General features: G+C 42.9%; 1 protein-coding gene across 1 annotated transcript in view; it reads right to left on the bottom strand.

Moving 5' to 3' along the window:
• LOC139227538 (myocardial zonula adherens protein-like) overlaps nt 1-20,090 on the bottom strand; it is a 98,784-nt gene that overhangs the window by 7,848 nt on the left and 70,846 nt on the right. The gene's annotated exons all lie outside the window — the stretch shown is intronic.

The raw sequence follows: 20,090 nt of genomic DNA, 5'->3' as shown, positions 1-20,090 counted from the left end.
CGTTGACTCCCTCCAGGCAGTGGGAGTTAATTTTCTGGGAAATGAAGAGGAAATTTGAAGTGACAGAAAAGTTGAAGACACTGAAAGAGGTAGAGAACTTGAAGACAGTTAGCTTGCATACAAGGGAACTCCAGAAAATGGCTGAATAAACAAGAGTATTGATACAGTACCACATAGGAGGATTTCTCCATTTGTCCAAATAAATGAGAATTCATGCCTGATTGATCACAGCAGAATACTTGTTCAGCCATAAAATTAAATCGGATGTTTTGGCTTCTCCAAGAACATAGGGGTTTCTAGCCGACATTCAGTGTGCAAATTCCTTCTTTCCCAAATTTTGAGATGTTAGGTGGAACAGTGACACAGTTTAACACGTCCAGGCTTTCGGGATCAGGTAGGCCCCAAAAATAGATGAGACAGTAGCACAAATACAAAGAGAAATAGTCAAGAAAAACAAGTGTTCATCCCTAAATTATCTGCAAATCAAGGCATCGACCATCGGACCTGCGAAAATACAAGTGGCTTTCCTTTTTGCCCTCGTTAAAGCCCTCGTCTTATGGACTGGACCATCATCGACTGCAGTTGCAGCATTCCAGCAGAAACTGGACAGATTCCTAAGTTTGGGGAGGAATAGCGAGCGAGGAAAAGGCGTGAATTCTCATTTATTTGGGCAGATGGAGATGGAGAAATCCTGGTAATAAGGAATTTTCAAAACAGGTTCTCAGCGTGTCTGCGACTAATCTGAACCTGATTGCAGTTCTATTGTCCCACAAGTCAGGACCGGACTAAGGGCCTGATAGGTCTGGAGCAAATTGATCCAAATGAGCCATGTTTGTTCATGTCCATTACATGACGTATATGATTCTGATTCTGAGTATGGATACATAGGCCAGTATAATCAACAATGAAAGCATATATTCTGTATCAAGTAGGTATATATTCTGATCTGGGAACATTGCAATAATAGATTCCTATACATATATGCAAATTTCTCTCAACATGTGAAATAAAACATGTTCTGTATATAGTACATTAGTGTATATAGATACTTCTGTATATAGGTACATTAGTGTATATATAGGTACTTCTGTATATAGGTACAAACATCGTGGCGGAGGTGCGGCGAAAGAGGGTATGGGGCCCAGAAGAGCCGAGGACCCAGGGGTAGCACGGGCCAGCCCACACTGCGATATGTGTGCACACTAGGTCCGTGCAGCAGAGCAGGTCTCCAGTCGTCCTGGTTAACCCTTGCCACTGGACCAAGACCTAGCTCTGTCAAGCCCGTGTGGTGGCTGGTGTGCAACGGTCACCATATATTAAAAAAATTCACGCACAGGCATCTTCCACCCCCTCAACTGGAGTTCAGGACTGGAACATCGGGTCCTTCATCGAAACATCTGTGAACTCTCGTGAAAGCAAGTCATCCTCGTTCGAGGGACCGTCTATGATGACAATAAGGTAGAAAATGCGCAGATTAGATAGAAACATAGAAACATAGAAAATAGGTGCAGGAGTAGGCCATTCGGCCCTTCTAGCCTGCACTGCCATTCAATGAGTTCATGGCTGAACATGTAACTTCAGTACCCCATTCCTGCTTTCTTGCCATACCCCTTGATCCCCCTAGTAGTAAGGACTTCATCTAACTCCTTTTTGAATATATTTAGTGAATTGGCCTCAACAACTTTCTGTGGTAGAGAATTCCACAGGTTCACTCTCTGGGTGAAGAAGTTTCTCCTCATCTCGGTCCTAAATGGCTTACCCCTTATCCTTAGACTGTGACCCCTGGTTCTGGACCTCCCCAACATTGGGAACATTCTTCCTGCATCTAATCTGTCTAAACCCATCAGAATTTTAAACGTTTCTATGAGATCCCCTCTCATTCTTCTGAACTCCAGTGAATACAAGCACAGTTGATCCAGTCTTTCTTGATAGGTCAGTCCCGCCATCCCGGGAATCAGTCTGGTGAACCTTCGCTGCACTCCCTCAATAGCAAGAATGTCCTTCCTCAGGTTAGGAGACCAAAACTGTACACAATACTCCTGGTGTGGCCTCACCAAGGCCCTGTACAACTGTAGCAACACCTCCCTGCCCCTGTACTCAAATCCCCTCGCTATGAAGGCCAACATGCCATTTGCTTTCTTAACCGCCTGCTGTACCTGCATGCCAACCTTCAATGACTGATGTACCATGACACCCAGGTCTCGTTGCACCTCCCCTTTTCCTAATCTGTCACCATTCAGATAATAGTCTGTCTCTCTGTTTTTACCACCAAAGTGGATAACCTCACATTTATCCACATTATACTTCATCTGCCATGCATTTGCCCACTCACCTAACCTATCCAAGTCGCTCTGCAGCCTCATAGCATCCTCCTCGCAGCTCACACTGCCACCCAACTTAATGTCATCCGCAAATTTGGAGATACTACATTTAATCCCCTCATCTAAATCATTAATGTACAGTGTAAACAGCTGGGGCCCCAGCACAGAACCTTGCGGTACCCCACTAGTCACTGCCTGCCATTCTGAAAAGTCCCCATTTACTCCTACTCTTTGCTTCCTGTCTGACAACCAGTTCTCAATCCATGTCAGCACCCTACCCCCAATCCCATGTGCTTTAACTTTGCACATTAATCTCTTGTGTGGGACCTTGTCGAAAGCCTTCTGAAAGTCCAAATATACCACATCAACTGGAAACATCCTCAAAAAATTCCAGAAGATTTGTCAAGCATGATTTCTCTTTCACAAATCCATGCTGACTTGGACCTATCATGTCATCTCTTTCCAAATGCGCTGTTATGACATCCTTAATAATTGATTCCATCATTTTACCCACTACCGGTGTCAGGCTGACCGGTCTATAATTCCGTTTTCTCTCTCCCTCCTTTTTTAAAAAGTGGGGTTACATTGGCTACCCTCCACTCCATAGGAACTGATCCAGAGTCAATGGAATGTTGGAAAATGACTGTCAATGCATCCACTATTTCCAAGGCCACCTCCTTAAGTACTCTGGGATGCAGTCCATCAGCCCCTGGGGATTTATCGGCCTTCAATCCCATCAATTTCCCCAACACAATTTCCCGACTAATAAGGATTTCCCTCAGTTCCTTTTCCTTACTAGACCCTCTGACCCCTTTTATATCGGGAAGGTAGTTTGTGTCCTCCTTAGTGAATACCGAACCAAAATACTTGTTCAATTGGTCCGCCATTTCTTTGTTCCCCGTTATGACTTCCCCTGATTCTGACTGCAGGGGACCTACGTTTGTCTTTACTAACCTTTTTCTCTTTACATATCTATAGAAACTTTTGCAATCCGTCTTAATGTTCCCTGCAAGCTTCTTCTCGTACTCCATTTTCCCTGTCCTAATCAAACCCTTTGTCCTCATCTGCTGAGTTCTAAATTTCTCCCAGTCCCCGGGTTCGCTGCTATTTCTGGCCAATTTGTTTGCCACTTCCTTGGCTTTAATACTATCCCTGATTTCCCTTGATAGCCACGGTTGAGCCACCTTCCCTTTTTTATTTTTACGCCAGACAGGAATGTACAATTGTTGTAATTCATCCATGCGGTCTCTAAATGTCTGCCATTGCCCATCCACAGTCAACCCCTTAAGTATCATTTGCCAATCTATCCTAGCCAATTCACGCCTCATACCTTCAAAGTTACCCTTCTTTAAGTTCTGGACCATGGTCTCTGAATTAACTGATTCATTTTCCATCCTAATACAGAATTCCACCATATTATGGTCACTTTTCCCCAAGTGGCCTTGCACAACGAGATTGCTAATTAATCCTCTCTCATTACACAACACCCAGTCTAAGATGGCCTCCCCCCTAGTTGATTCCTCGACATATTGGTCTGGAAAACCATCTCTTATGCACTCCAGGAAATCCTCCTCCACTGTATTGCTTCCAGTTTGGTTGGCCCAATCTATGTGCATATTAAAGTCACCCATTATAACTGCTGCACCTTTATTGCATGCACCCCTAATTTCCTGTTTGATGCCCTCCCCAACATCACTACTACTGTTTGGAGGTCTGTACACAACTCCCACTAACGTTTTTTGCCCTTTGGTGTTCTGCAGCTCTACCCATATAGATTCCACATCATCCAAGCTAATGTCCTTCCTAACTATTGCATTAATCTCCTCCTTAGCCAGCAATGCTACCCCACCTCCTTTTCCTTTTATTCTATCCTTCCTGAATGTTGAATACCCCTGGATGTTGAGTTCCCAGCCCTGATCATCCTGGAGCCACGTCTCTGTAATCCCAATCACATCATATTTGTTAACATCTATTTGCACAGTTATTTCATCCACCTTATTGCGGATACTCCTTGCATTAAGACACAAAGCCTTCAGGCTTGTTTTTTTAACACCCTTTGTCCTTTTAGAATTTTGCTGTACAGTGGCCCTTTTTGTTCTTTGCCTTGGGTTTCTCTGCCCTCCACTTTACCTCATCTCCTTTCTGTCTTTTGCTTTTGTCTCCTTTTTGTTTCCCTCTGTCTCCCTCCATTGGTTCCCATCCCCCTGCCATATTAGTTTAACTCCTCCCCAACAGCACTAGCAAACACTCCCCCTAGGACATTGGTTCCGGTCCTGCCCAGGTGCAGACCGTCCGGTTTGTACTGGTCCCACCTCCCCCAGAACCGGTTCCAATGCTCCAGGAATTTGAATCCCTCCCTGCTGCACCACTGCTCAAGCCACGTATCCATCTGCGCTATCCTGCGATTCCTACTCTGACTAGCACGTGGTACTGGTAGCAATCCTGAGATTACTACTTTTGAGGTCCTACTTTTTAATTTAGCTCCTAACTCCTTAAATTCGTTTTGTAGGACCTCATCCCTTTTTTTACCTATGTCGTTGGTACCAATGTGCACCACGACAACTGGCTGTTCTCCCTCCATTTTTAGAATGTCCTGCACCCGCTCCGAGACATCCTTGACCCTTGCACCAGGGAGGCAACATACCATCCTGGAGTCTCGGTTGCGGCCGCAGAAACGCCTATCTATTCCCCTTACAATTGAATCCCCTATCACTATCGCTCTCCCACTCTTTTTCTTGCCCTCCTGTGCAACCGAGCCAGCCACGGTGCCATGAACTTGGCTGCTGCTGCCCTCCCCTGATGAGTAGTTATTGAAGTAGATAGGTAACTGGCTGCATCAAAAGCAAAGGTGATGCATGGAGCTGTGTCAGAATGACAGCAAGTGATTGTTGCAGTGTCGCAAGGATTGTGCTGGTACCTTCGCCAGTCACATTGTACATCGATGACATGGAAGTGGGGATAGAGGCAAACTTGTCAGAAATTGCTCATGCTATCAAGACGAGGAAGTTTTGAACAATCAAGCAGGCTAATCAGGTGCCAAGGGATCTAGACAGATTGGGAAGTGGGGCTGAGTAATAGTAAATGAGAATCAATGTTGACAAGCGTGAAGTAATGAGACTGGGGAAGAAGAATTAGCACTGGAACTGTACACCAAATTATGTTAGTCTCATCATTATCATAGGCAGTCCCTCGAACAAGGATGACTTGCTTCCACATGAATTCACAGATGTTACAATGAAGGACCCGATGTTCCAGTCCTGAACTCCAATTGAGGGAGTGGTAGATGCCTGTGCGTGGATTTTTTTAACGTGTGGTGACCATTGCACACCAACCACCACACGGGCTTGGCAGAGCTAAGCCTTAGTCTACAGAGTACATGACAGGAAAAGATCAGCATCATCATCATCAAATGAGCATATTGGTGGACAGATCATTGAAACCATTTGTGCAGTGGTACATCGAGCAAATAGGATCATGGCTTGTATAACAGAATAGAACACAACAACACCTGCTTGCATTTATATAGCGCCTTTAACATAGTAAAACATCCCAAGGTGCTTCACAGGATGCAATACTGAGCCTACTTGTAGCCATTAGTTCATCCCCATCTGGAGTACTGTAGGCAGTTCTGATCATCGGTTTATAGGAAGGATATCATGACATTGGGAAAGATGCAGCAAAGGGCTTTATGTCTGCCACAAGGTATCAGAGACATGAGCTACAAGAGACTGCAGAACCAGAGGAGGCTGAGAGGAGACCTTATTGAAGTATTCAAGATCCTTAAGAATATCAGTAAGTTGAACCCTGAGTGGGCATGAGATGAAGCTCAGGAGGGAAAATGAATGGACAGATCAGATATAACTTTCACACAGAAGGTGGAAAATGTTTGGAACGGACTGTCCAGGGAGGTAATTGAGATACACAACATCAGTAAATTTAAGAGGGAGTTGGATAAGCTTTAGTTTGAAAACCTATTAAGGGACATTGGTTGTAAGAAAGCTGGGTTTCTGTAGCCTGACAAATATATCCCAGGGAACCAGATGAATCCTTAATTGCTTCCAATTTCCACCCACCCTCAGCCTTTATATGGTCTATCTTCGCCTGTTCCCTTCCCTTCCTAGACTTCTCTATCTCCATTTCTGGATTATCTACTTTAAGCCCACTGACTCCCACAGCTACCTAGATTCATTTCCTCCCACCCCGCTTCCTTTAAGGACTCTATTTCATTCTCCCAGTCTTTCCATCTCCATCGCATCTGTTCTGACAATGTCATCTTCCATACAAGTTTTTCCGATACGTCTTTTTCCTCACCCGAGGATTCCCCTCCACTGTGGTTGACATGGCCTGTGACCGTGTCTGTAGCATTTGCCACACTTCTGCTCTCACCCCTTCTCCTCCCACCAGAACCATGACAGGGTTCAGCTTTGTCCTCTCCTTCCACCCCACCAACCTCCACATTCAACGGATCATCTTCAGCCATTTCCGCCATCTCCAGCGTGATAAGAACATAAGAATTAGGAACAGGAGCAGGCCATCTAGCCCCTCGAGCCTGCTCCGCCATTCAACAAGATCATGGCTGATCTGGCCATGGACTCAGCTCCACTTACCCGCCCGCTCCCCATAACCCTTAATTCCCTTATTGGTTAAAAATCTATCTATCTGTGATTTGAATACATTCAATGAGCTAGCCTCAACTGCTTCCTTGGGCAGAGAATTCCACAGATTCACAACCCTCTGGGAGAAGAAATTTCTTCTCAACTCGGTTTTAAATTGTCTCCCCCGTATTTTGAGGCTGTGCCCCCTAGTTCTAGTCTCCCCGACCAGTGGAAACAACCTCTCCGCCTCTATCTTGTCTATCCCTTTCATTATTTTAAATGTTTCTATAAGATCACCCCTCATCCTTCTGAACTCCAACGAGTAAAGACCCAGTCTACTCAATCTATCATCATAAGGTAACCCCCTCATCTCCGGAATCAGCCCAGTGAATCGTCTCTGTACCCCCTCCAAGGCTAGTATATCCTTCCTTAAGAAAGGTGACCAAAACTGCATGCAGTACTCCAGGTGTGGCCTCACCAATACCCTGTACAGTTGCAGTAGGACCTCCCTGCTTTTGTACTCCATCCCTCTCGCAATGAATGCCAACATTCCATTCGCCTTCCTGATTACCTGCTGCACCTGCAAACTAACTTTTTGGGATTCATGCACAAGGACCCCCAGGTCCCTCTGCACCTCAGCATGTTGTAATTTCTCCCCATTCAAATAATATTCCCTTTTACTGTTTTTTTTTCCAAGGTGGATGACCTCACATTTTCTGACATTGTATTCCATCTGCCAAACCTTAGCCCATTCGCTTAACCTATCTAAATCTCTTTGCAGCCTCTCTGTGTCCTCTACACAACCCGCTTTCCCACTAATCTTTGTGTCATCTGCAAATTTTGTTACATTACACTCTGTCCCCTCTTCCGGGTCATCTATGTATATTGTAAACAGTTTGTGGTCCCAGCACCGATCCCTGTGGCACACCACTAACCACTGATTTTCAACCCGAAAAGGACCCATTTATCCCGACTCTCTGCTTTCTGTTAGCCAGCCAATTCTCGATCCATGCTAATACATTTCCTCTGACTCCGTGTATCTTTAACTTCTGCAGTGACCTTTTGTGTGGCACCTTATCGAATGCCTTTTGGAAATCTAAATACACCACATCCATCGGTACACCTCTATCCACCATGCTCGTTATATCCTCAAAAAATTCCAGTAAATTAGTTAAACATGATTTCCCCTTCATGAATCCATGTTGCATCTGCTTGATTGCACTATTCCTATCTAGATGTCCCGCTATTTCTTCCTTAATGATAGCTTCAAGCATTTTCCCCACTACAGATGTTAAACTAACCGGCCTATAGTTACCTGCCTTTTGTCTGCCCCCTTTTTTAAACAGGCATTACATTAACTGCTTTCCAATCCGCTGATGTCACCACCAAACATATCTTCCCTTCCACTTTCAGCATTCCGAAGGGACCACTCCCTCCGCAACAACATGGTCCACTCCTCAATCACCCTCAACACCCCCTCCCCATCCCACAGCACCTTCTTGTGCAAACACAGGAGATGCAAGACCTACCCTCTTACCTCCTCCCTTCCCACCGTCCAGGTCCCCAAACACTCTTTCCAGGTGAAACAGCGATTTACTTGTATTTATTTCGATTTAGTATACTGTATTTGCAGCTCACAATGTCTCCTCTACATTGGGGAGATCAAACACAGATTGGGTGACCGCTTTGTGGATCACCTTCGTCAGTTCAAAAACGGATCCCTGAGCTTGTGGTCACCTGTGACTTTAATTCTCTGCCCTACTCGCACTCTGCACCTCGGTCTCCTACATAATCACCATCATATGCAGTCCCTCAAAATGAGGATGACTTGCTTCCACGCCAAAAAAGAATGAGTTCACAGGTGTTTCAATGAAGGACCTAATATTCCAGGTCCCGAACTACATGTTGAAGGGTGGAAGATGCCTGTGCGTGATTTTTTTTAATGTGTGGTGGCCGTTGCACATCAGCCACCACACGGGCTTGACAGGGCTAGGTCTTGGTCCAGTGGCAAGGATTAACCAAGACGACTGGAGACCTGCTCTGCTGCATGGACCTAGTGCGGACACATATCGCAGTGTGGGCTGGCCCGTGCTGCCCCTGGGCCCTCGCCTCTTCTGGCCCTGAACTCACGCCTCTCCTGGGCCCCGATTGCGCGCTCCACGATCACTTGCTGCTCCTTCATCCTGACCTTGCCACTCCTGTTGTACCTGCCCACGCTCCAATCAGTGACCTGGACCTTGATGACGTCCAATCCAGTTGCCCAATCCGGTCTCCTACACTGTTCCAATGAAACTCAATAGAAGGTCAAGGAACAACATCCCATCTTTTTATTAGGCACTTTACAGCCATCCGGACCCAACATTGAGTTTAACAATTTCATATCATAACCATCACTTCCATTTTTTGGAACAGCAGTTGTTGGTAATGATTCTGCTTTAGACGCATCTTTTGTGTCTTTCCTTGTTCCATTACCACTCCCTTTCATCTTGCACCATCATCTCTTTTGTCACTTAATCTCTCCTGCTTTCCACCCTATCACAGACCTTACCTTTTGTTCTTTCCTACATTACAACAGTGACTACACTTCAAAAAGTACTTCATTGGCCGTAAAGGGCTTTGGGATGTCCAGTGGTCGTGAAAGGTGCTATATAAATGCAAATCTTTCTTTTTCTTTCGTTTCTCCCCTCCCCCCCCCCCCCTTTCCCATCCTCTGCACTTGCTGAAAACCTGTTACATCTCTAACTTTTTCCAATTGTGATGCAAGATCATCGACCTGAAACATTAACTCTGTTTCTCTCTCCACAGTTACTGCCTAACCTGCTAAGTATTTCCAGCATTTTCTGTTTTTATTTCAGATTTCCAACATCTGCAGTATTTTGCTTTTGATGTAATTATTTCCTTTAATTCAAGGGATCATTTGGGGTTTTACCTCAGCGTAGGTGTCGGGAGAGAGGGAGATTGAGGTCTCGGGATGAATGATTGCTGACTCAGCTCACCAAATCGACTTACACTAATCAGTTTGGATCAAAATTAATTTCACTTACTAACCTCTAATTAGGTTACTGAGCAAATTAACTCTTTTTTCCCAAATCACCAAGAAGCCAGACCACAAGTCATGCAATAAAAGCTATTTATTGTTTACAAATCACAAAGTTAAAGTTGGGTACACGAACACTTGATAGGCATGCATAAATGTAACCAGTTACCTCGCAGTTGAGCAGCAAGTCAATAATGGACAGAGTTACTTAACAAAACGAATAGCGAATGATACACAGGCAATCCAGCGTATTACTGTAAATCAGTGCTAATGGATGCTTAGTATTAACAAAAACAGTGACCAGAGTTTGAGGTTATAAATTGGTGAGATTACTTTAAGAGTAAGTCCTTAGACAAGTTAACAGCTTGGAACAGCCAGCCTATCAAATAGCTCAAGTCTACATGTGTAACTAACAATGTTCAGAGCTTGCACGACATCATCCTCGTGAGTGGCTTGCTTGGGTCAATCTCCTTCCTTCCCTGGGACGTAGGCATTAGCTTCTGGAGTGTTGAGTCGATTAAATCCCTTGCATTGGGGTTGGCTGTCTCATTTGGATCTTGGGTTATGACTGAGTCCACCTTACACACGAGTGACAATATCTGAGCTGGCTTTCTGCTCATCCTTATCGACCTGAGACTTCTTGCGATTAAGTGACCCTCTTAGCTCTGCCTGTAAGGGGCCGGTGTGGCCACCATTTAGCTCCTGCCCTTGTACTGGTAAGGTCAACTCTTACACCTGCATATTGAGAGAGCCTCTGGTCTGAAGCAGGCGGTAGACCCCTTTCAGGATGGCATCAGCTGGATCGGGAGCAGGAATGGAGCGCTAAGTTTCCCCCCCGCGATTTTCGGGGCACTACTGCTCAGTTTCTGCCTGGCGGAGCCAATGAAAACCACCCATGTAGTACCTAACTGATACTGGCTCATGTTAAAATAATTACCTGGCAGATTGTTGGTTGTGGTATCATGATTCTACCGACAGCAATACCAGATAAAGTCATGCGTCCTCTTAAAGCCCCAAAACACTGCACTAAATCTGAGGCATGCCCAAATTCCCAATCTCTTAGCACAGAATTACAGAGAATGTACAGCGCGGAAACAGGCCCCTCGGCCCAACCAGTCTCTGCAGGCGTTTATGCTCCACACGGAAATATAACGCCAGCACAAAACACAAGGTTGCACGGATTCTAAAGAGCTCAAACTTATCTTGCATCTAAAAAACGCAGGCACCTTTTTGACCAGCATAACATGTTTGAAAATCCCCCCTTTTAGTTCCCATAAAACGTCCATGAGTCTGCAGTTACTTTCTGCTCACGGCATCATGCTTTGGGAATTTCCAGTCTCCCTTGTCGATATGTATTTTGCTGGAATGACAGCTTTGTTCTTTCTGTTTTCAAAATTCAGCAATGACAAGTCGACATATTTTGCACAATGAGGCCGTTTAAATGAAGTCATTTTAGATCCTTGGGTCTGATATTAAATTACAATTAATAAATTGTGATTGCAGCTTTTAGACTGATACGTTACAGCACTGCTTTGAATTAGTAAAGGTACTCTGGTGTTTGTCATCATTATATTTGTCATGTATAGTAATTATATCTAGCTACTAGGATGATCATTATGTCTTCAATATGCTTTATATCTTCATTCAAATTTTTGTAATTCTTTCTTGACGGTTGACAGATGTAAGGGCTCAATTGCAAAGATGATATTAATTCCAGAGCAAATCTCCATCAACTGTCTGAAAGGCAGAACAGATGAGCTCGTCCTACATGACATTGTGTGGTGTTGTTTAATGTCAACCGCATTTATTTAAAGTTTAGTGCGGTGACAACATTTTTCACAAAGCTAAACACATGGATTCGCCACTCACCACTCAGCCTCTACCCAGTGATGCATTGAACAGGGACAACTCAGAGAAAACATCAAAGTGTGGCAAAGTTGATCCCAACCTATTCCACCATGAATCTCACAGATGAATAACATTTTTAAAGGTAATAAAACTTGCCCCATGCCTATAATTAAACTTCTATTTTCTTCAGGATATACTCCAGTTTCTTCAGTGATAGCGATCGGGTGTGTTAAAAAGCAGCAGTTGAGACATTACAATTGGCCTCAATACATCCGGCACAGGCACGGCGGGCCGAATGGCCTCCTTCTGTGCTGCATTATTCTATGATTCCATGGAGGAGACAGAAAAAATCAGCAGCTTGCCACTGCTAATTATTATCTTGTAACCCCTGCTGGATATTGGACAAGAACAAAAATAGGCTCACCTGCGATGCTCTCCATGGTTGAATAGCTCAGCGTTTTCCAACCTTTTCTGCATGCAGACATACCTCCTTAAAATTAATTGCAAACATTGACACACTTCTGGGGACCCCTCTCAAACTTTTGAAAGGCAGTTATTTATCTAAAGGAATTTTTTTCAACGAGTATACAGAAAATATGAATTACAGAGAAATATAGATATCTGATAGTCAGAAAGCTGATAACCTCAGGAACCTCAGTTTGAAAATCCACTAATAGCCCGCTGATGTTATTGGAGATGAAGGTTCCCAGTTATAAACAGAGCCCGGGTTAGGGCTTCTTTCACTACAGCTGAGAAGGTTAAAGCATGACTGAATACAGATCCTCAAACTTATGAAGAGTTCTGATCAGATAAAAAGTGATAGATTGTTTCCACTGGTCAGTAAGATGGTAAAAGAGGGCAAACTGAATTAAAGGGAAGGTCGGAAATATTTCTTTGCCAAATTGAGTGGTTAGAATGTGAAATTCTCTGCCATAAACTGTTATAAAAAAAAGAGGAATATTAAAGATCAGATCAGCCATAATCTTATTAAATGGCGGAGCAGTCTCGAGGGGCCAACTGGCCTACTCCTGCTCCTATTTCTTATGTTCTTATGTTCTAATGGGGTTACAGGGGCAGCAAGGAGGTGAGTACTTGGATTAAATGGCCCATGTGGAGACTCGATGCTGTGAATGGCCTGCCTCTATGCTGTAACATTCTTTCTGTCTGGGCTTACACATGAAGAGTAAACAGAAGTTGGTGCCTGTCCAAGAGTCACCCCTTCAGGAGAGGTAGGGAGAAAGCTCAGGGAAAATATTTGCAATCAGATAATATTAATTTCTCTCCAAGTTTCTTCCGTTTGACTTAGGATGCATTTCCATAGGTGCCATCAGCATTCTGGAATCTCACTGCAGTGACCCCAGGCCGTGAGTGTAATCGGGCTGATCGACCGGGGAGACAGCATAGCTGAACCCTCAACTGACCTCCATACACTTTCCAACTGAGGGCAATCAACAGTCATAGGAATGGAAACCCTGGCTGATGTTCCCCCATAGCCCAGGGACTAGAAGGAGATATTGATGTGCCCTAACTCAAATCAGTTAGCAAAGTATACACCAAGGATAGAACCAGCTTCCTGCTCCGTATGGCTCTGTGAAAGGGCTTGAGGTGCTCTTGATGGGTCCTTGTCACATACAACAGTCTCACTTCACTCCCTGTGAGCGAGCTGCTCATTCCCAAATGATCTAGGAGTTGCAGCCTCTCGGATTTCTGCTCCTATGAGAGAACTTGTACCCATTAGAACTCACACAGATCCTAGTTTGCCAATGTAATTGGCAGCCTTTGTTCTCTCCTGGATATTGCAGAAGACAGAACAACCAAAGCACCACACCAGAGATAATTTCAGAGATCCAAACTCAATTACAAAGTGTATAATAATTTTAACAAGTATAAACACATACAATAACAGCACAATTCTACACCACGACTAGCTACTAACCCCAACCCACTGACGACATACTCTGCACCTTCAACAGTTCTTTTGTACCACCAGTCCATCTCTCACTTCAGCACTAACATCATGATAGTTCCTCTAAACATTGTGTTCCTCTTCCTCTTTTTCCTGAAAAGGCTGGTGTAATGTATATGCTTCATGGGTTCTTTGCTTAAGAATTAATAGCAACATATTGTTTTCAGAATTAGTTGGTTTATTAGCAAAAGTTTAACAATCACACTACACATTACCAGTTCATCCACCAGGCTTACAACCACCTGCCTCATCATGGATCCCCTGAACCCAACTGGCTGGGGTTTTATTAAGTCTTGTGAACATCACGTGACTGGCTAAGCCGCTCCCAACTCAACAGCTCTACAGCTATTTTAAAATAAACAGCTAAAGCCGAGTGCCTCTTATTAAAGGGGCACTAGAACCTACAAATTACCAAATAAAACTTTAAAGGAAACTTTAACAGATTGAGCATACTCACAGGTGCATACATTACAGCTGGCATTATTCAGCTATCATAAAGTTTCTAAGCACAAGACAAGCTTGTAGCTTTTAGCTTGCACAAAGAAAAGAAAATACACAGGCAAGGCTAGGTTTAATCTAATCTAAATGAATACAGTGACGTGATCACTGAACCTGTCCCAATACTTAGTATCGCATCGCATGGTCCATTTCATCACTGTGCCATTGAGGGAACAAGGCTACCTTCATGAAATTCAATAATGGAGATTTGTTTCCACTAAACTATCTAGGCATTGTGTAACCATTCTGCTATTAATGGGAAGATTGAGGTCTTCCAATAATTGCTAACAAACGTATGTTAGAATCGGCTGAATTAGAAGTGGAGAACCAATTTAATATCAATGAACCGTCTAATTTCCCCCAAGTAAAATAGCTTTTTATTTCAGATTTGTTGTGAACATATTGAATTCAAAACCTTCCTGTTGGAATTCATCCAAGGTTACCATTTGACCAACACCTGAATGCACTATTTCCTATCAGTTCAAAATCTCTGAACTTACACTGACAGGATGCAAGCGAGTTCCACGTCTTGCAATAACATTGTACTTAATTGGTTCAAAGTGACACATAATTCAAGGTATAATTTAACAGATCGGAGTGGACAGCACTACAACACCGGCAGATATTTATTGGTGGGTATTACTTGCACCATCAAACTGTGAAACCCCCTGGTAAATGTACCGATTGCAGGAATTAATGTCAGACTCGGGCTGGAGATTGAACAGATTTTTAGCCAAATTTAAAGTGGTGTTTTTTTTAAATCCTTTGTTTGTCTTTGGGCTGATTTCTACTAGATGTAGAATGGAACTCTGAGCAAAATGACTTAATTGGTGAAAACTGAAGCTCCTGCTGAACGATGAAATGCAAGGGTTGGATCACTGACAAATTTAATGTGAATCCTACTGACATTTTTCATGTAGCTGAAAATAAGATCTGATATTTCATTTTGAACACAAATTACCCATGAAAACAATTATCAAGTGGATGAAACTAAATAAAAAATAAATGAGGAAATTGTTGTGACTTTTAAGTCAAATCTTTAGGTTGTTTTTGAATGTATTTATGTCAAATTTGACAAAAAGTGACAACTATATGAGGAGGTATTAGATTCTGCCTATATTTATTGTATTTAATATATTGAAGCAACATTTTGACATTAGAAATAATGAAAAGTAAAACATTATTACTGAAGAAAACAGATTCTGGTAGCTTTTTATTAATCAGGCTGTATCTTTGGTTTGTAAATCTTATTAACTGTTGGATACAAATATTTACAAACTTTAGAAAACATGTATAAAAGTATAGATACAAATCCCTTTCATTGACACTTTATATTGAACCCAGAATACTTGAACATAGAAGTGATGTAACTGCCACTTACAAACCAAGCAACAATAATTGCAGAATGTTAAGAGAAGATACACATATGATTTGAACGGTTGCATAGCTGGTTTGCAAATGAGCCCAAAAAGATAGAACCAAGCTATAACATCTCATGAGAAAACCCCTGCCACTGCTTTGAATGAATCTATCCTCACTCCCACTGGCTAATTAGTACAGATTTATTAGCAGTTTGGTGGGAAATTTCAAAGTGCACCTGCTCTCGCTGCCTAATTAGTACAGATTCATCAGGAATTTGGTGGGAAGCTTCTGCATGTGTTCATCTATGAAATGGATGCCTACACACACATGTAAATGTGTTGAGATTTCCAGCATTCATTAACAGCTAGCCCACCTGTTTTTAGTGAATGTAACAATGTGAAGCATGGAAAGATTTCCTTATTTTCATTACCAGCTCTACAGCTGTAGAATTGGCAATCTGAGCAATGAGACATGCAGTGACGTCAGCATGCAAGCTGGAATAACATGCACAGGATCTGATTTCTTCCTCGAGTGATGCTGCACTCATAAAAGGAAATAGCGATGTTGATTTACATGATCCTTAACACAGGATCTGCTTTAATCAGAAAATGGGGAATATCCGGTTTGACCATTTCTGTCTATTGTTCTTCCTTTTGGGTTTTAAATGTGACCTATTCTACTTTTAAAAGATGATGCTCGACGTACTTTAAAAAAAAATGTTGCTCTTCTTCTGTTCATACTCACTAGTGGATGCATCAAGTTTGGCAATGATAAATTCTAGATCTATCTGGCCAACAGTATCCTGGCAGGATATTGTTCTTGAGGATGAATTTCACCATTAAGTGCCCTTATTGAAAATGTTCAGGCTTCAGCATTAGGAGCAGCCCAATGGATACGCTTAATTACTGATCATCACCCATTAATTAGCAAGGCGTCAGCCTTGCCTCAGTGGTAGCACTCTCGCCTCTGAATCAGGTCGTGGGTTCAAGCCCCACTTCAGAGACTTGAGCACATAATGCAGGCTGATATTTCAGTGCAGAGCCGAGGGAGTGCGGCACTGCCGCAGGTGCCATCTTTCAGATACAGCCCTATCTTCCGCCTCAGGTGGATGTAAAAGATCCCATAGCACTACTTGAAGAAAAGGAGGGGAATTCTCCAAGTGTCCTGGAAAATATTTATACGTCAACCAATATCACTAAAAGAACAGATTGTCTGGTCATTACCTGTGGGAGCTTGCTGTGCACAAATTGGCTGCCACGTTTCCTACATTACAACTGTGACGACACTTCTGAAGTACTTCATTGGCTGTAAACTTTGGGATGTCCTGAGGTTGTGAAAGGCGCTATATAAATGCAAGACCTTTTCTTTGATCAAACAAAATAAAGGTAGTGTGTTTTAAACTCAAATAACAGTTGATGTATTTTTTAAGCATAATGCTGGGTGTTGGGTCGGTTTGGGAATATGGTAAAACCCCAGGCAACCTAATAAATGGGACAGACTGGACTCCACGATTTACCTCAACAGAGGTTCCTAAAATCCTAAAGCTGGCTCTGTTTCCATTTACTGCTGCCCCAAGCCACACGGAATCTTAACTTAGACCGAACTCAAGCTGTTCACTTCTCTTCCATTTTATGGTATCTCAGCTGCTAGCTACTTTCATCTCAATAATAGTGCCTGAAGATTTCTGACTTTCTGTATAAAGTTACATCAGTGACATTATTACACGCTCACAACGAGAATGTAAATGGCTCCCAGGGGAGCGACATGGGCACTTTGCTAACATTTGCACATTTTTTTCATCAGTGCCACTTAAAGAAGTGTTTCATTATTAAAATGGTTGTAAACAGCAGAGTCCATTATTAACAATCCCCATTTAAACAGGCCTCCGTTAAGCAAACAGACTGAAGGATTCACAAACTTTATGCTGGGATGTGGTTTTTTTCCCACGTGGATTCACAGTTAGGTCTAGTTTTAGTTTGCTTCTGTTTTGCTATACCTTATTAATTTTACATCTACTTTGCCTCACCCTAACCTCAGTCTCAGGAGAGTACCCCTAAGTGCAGCAACATGACCATCTCATTCCATACTTAGCCTAATCGAGTATCATAGTGACTTGGTCAGGTTAGTGATGAGTTTGAGGTGAGTGTTGTCTCATGGCAACTGGACTGAAACTTCCAAAATTAAAGATTTGTAACTTTTACCTCTCAAGCAGTCAGCTGGACTCTGTTGCTGGGTTCGAGCCCCACTACAAAAAAGAGCCTGTTCCAGTGAAATATTGCACAAACAGAAAAAGGGTTGAAGACCCGGTATAACCAGTCTTGCCCCAAATCCTTCCCCTCCACAGCCAAATAGAGCAATTACTCCACCCCAAGAAGGGAGGAATTTCAGAGCTCAGTTCTCTCAACCACAGTTACACAAAAGCCAATGATTTGAAACACTTTGGACCACCGAACCTCTCCCTTTGATCATTCTTTATTAAGTTTCCTTTCTTTCTTTACCCTTTTCTTGGCAAGCGTGCAAAGTGATGAGATTTCAGATAAACTAGTTTCCGTAGTGTTGTTCAGTCCCAGCATTGGCGATCTTTATACATAAATCCACTTCTGTATGCCTTTTCCATTAATGAAGATTTCATTCGATTATATACTTCATGTTTCTATGCAGAACTTAAATTTACTTCATATTTAATATTCAGTTACAATAGGAATTAATCAGAACAACTATGGCATAGCTGCGATAGTCACATTCAGTTGCAATGTTAAACATGAGGCAGCAGCTTACAGAACCTATTATTTGTCAGTACACATTTTTAGTACATCAACAGTTTTTAAACCTCAAGAATAATTTTGTAAAACCCATTCATGAATTGTGTTTTTTTTTCCCAATTCTAAATCACATATATATATATATATATACATATTTATTGAATTGACCAGTTCCGATACCAACACAACAAACACAGCAGTTGTAATACAAAATATATATCGATATAAATACTGTATTGTCTTTTGTTTAACTCACTTGTACAACAAAAATTGCCTGGCATGAGCTGATTAGCACAGAGGCCTTTTATCCTTCACTTTTAATGGTAAGGTGGACTTGTACAATGAAGAAGTCACTTTCATACCGAACCAGTTCTGAGTAGCACCGACTCGATTAGAAGTATCTAAAGGCTGCTGCCGTCAGGGAGCTCCACACACTCAGCTGAACATTGATATTGTAAAATGGCAGCACGTTCAGGGACTCACTCTCTGTAGACTTATTTCCATCAGCCTCATGTATGGGGTGATTGTACTTTGGTTTCTTTTTACTGGAGAAATCCTGTGCACCAGCAAAATGTAAAGAATAAATTAGTTCGCTTTTAGACACCCGAGCAGCTCAAAAGCAAGAAGTCCCGATTTTAACTCAGGGCGGGCGACAAACCGTCGTGACCCGGGCCCGCTCGGTTGCCGGGAGACGCAGCAGCTGGCCGACGGCGATGGGGTGGGGGGGGGGGGGGGGGGGGGGAGCATAATCTCAGGCGGCAGGTAAATCACGGGGAGGGGGTTTCAGGAAGGCCGCGCAATGAGGGAAGACCTAAACTTTCCCTGTGGGATCCAGAAGAGCACTCCTGTTCCTCCTGACCCTACAAGGAAAGAAAAAGTTTGAAAGCTCGCCTATTTGGGCCGTTTTCTGCTCTGCCCCACGGGGAGATTTAATAGAGATGTTCAAAATGGTGAAGGCTATTGATACAATAAATAAGGAGAAAGTGTTGCCACTGGCAGGAGGGGCAGTAACCAGAGGACACAGATTTAAGATCATTGGCAAAACTACCAGAGGAAGATGAGAATTTTTTTTTTGACGCAGCAAGTTGTTATGATCTGGAATGCACTGCCTGCATATTCAATAGTAACTTTCAAAATATATACATTGAAAAGGAAAAATTTGCAGGGCTATGGGGAAAGAGCGGGTGAGTGCAACTAATTGGATATCTCTTTCAAGAGCCAGTACAGACACGTGGGCTGAATGGCTTCCTTCTGGTGCTGTATCATTCTATAATTTGCTGTGTTTCCAGCATTTTCTGTTTCTGTTTCAAAATTTGCAGTTTTTTGCTTTGTATTTAAAGTAATACAAATTTACTTCTAAATACTTTTTGTCAAGTTTTGCATATGAAACAATGTGTATCACGGTTACCTTCCAGAAGTACAGACTGTTTTCTCAGCAGGGGCCACCTTAACAATTGACCACTCAGGAGCGGTGTTTACAGGGAGCGATAGTCTGGATATTACAGGCCCACAGACCTTGATTTTCCATCGGTTTCTGGGTTTGCCGGCCTGTGGTTGCTTGCCCAATGCTCTCAGCAAAAGGTTGTTCCTCCAATGGCACCCAGTTGGAACTTACCTGACCTCCTCCAATCTTGATCATTCTCTTTGGATAAGAACCATCTCACGCTTTATGCTGAAACCAGGTTCTAAAATAATGACCGA

This window comes from Pristiophorus japonicus, chromosome 17 (assembly GCF_044704955.1).
Source record: "Pristiophorus japonicus isolate sPriJap1 chromosome 17, sPriJap1.hap1, whole genome shotgun sequence".
NCBI lineage: Eukaryota > Metazoa > Chordata > Chondrichthyes > Pristiophoridae > Pristiophorus > Pristiophorus japonicus.
This window is presented reverse-complemented; position numbering and strand designations above follow the sequence as displayed.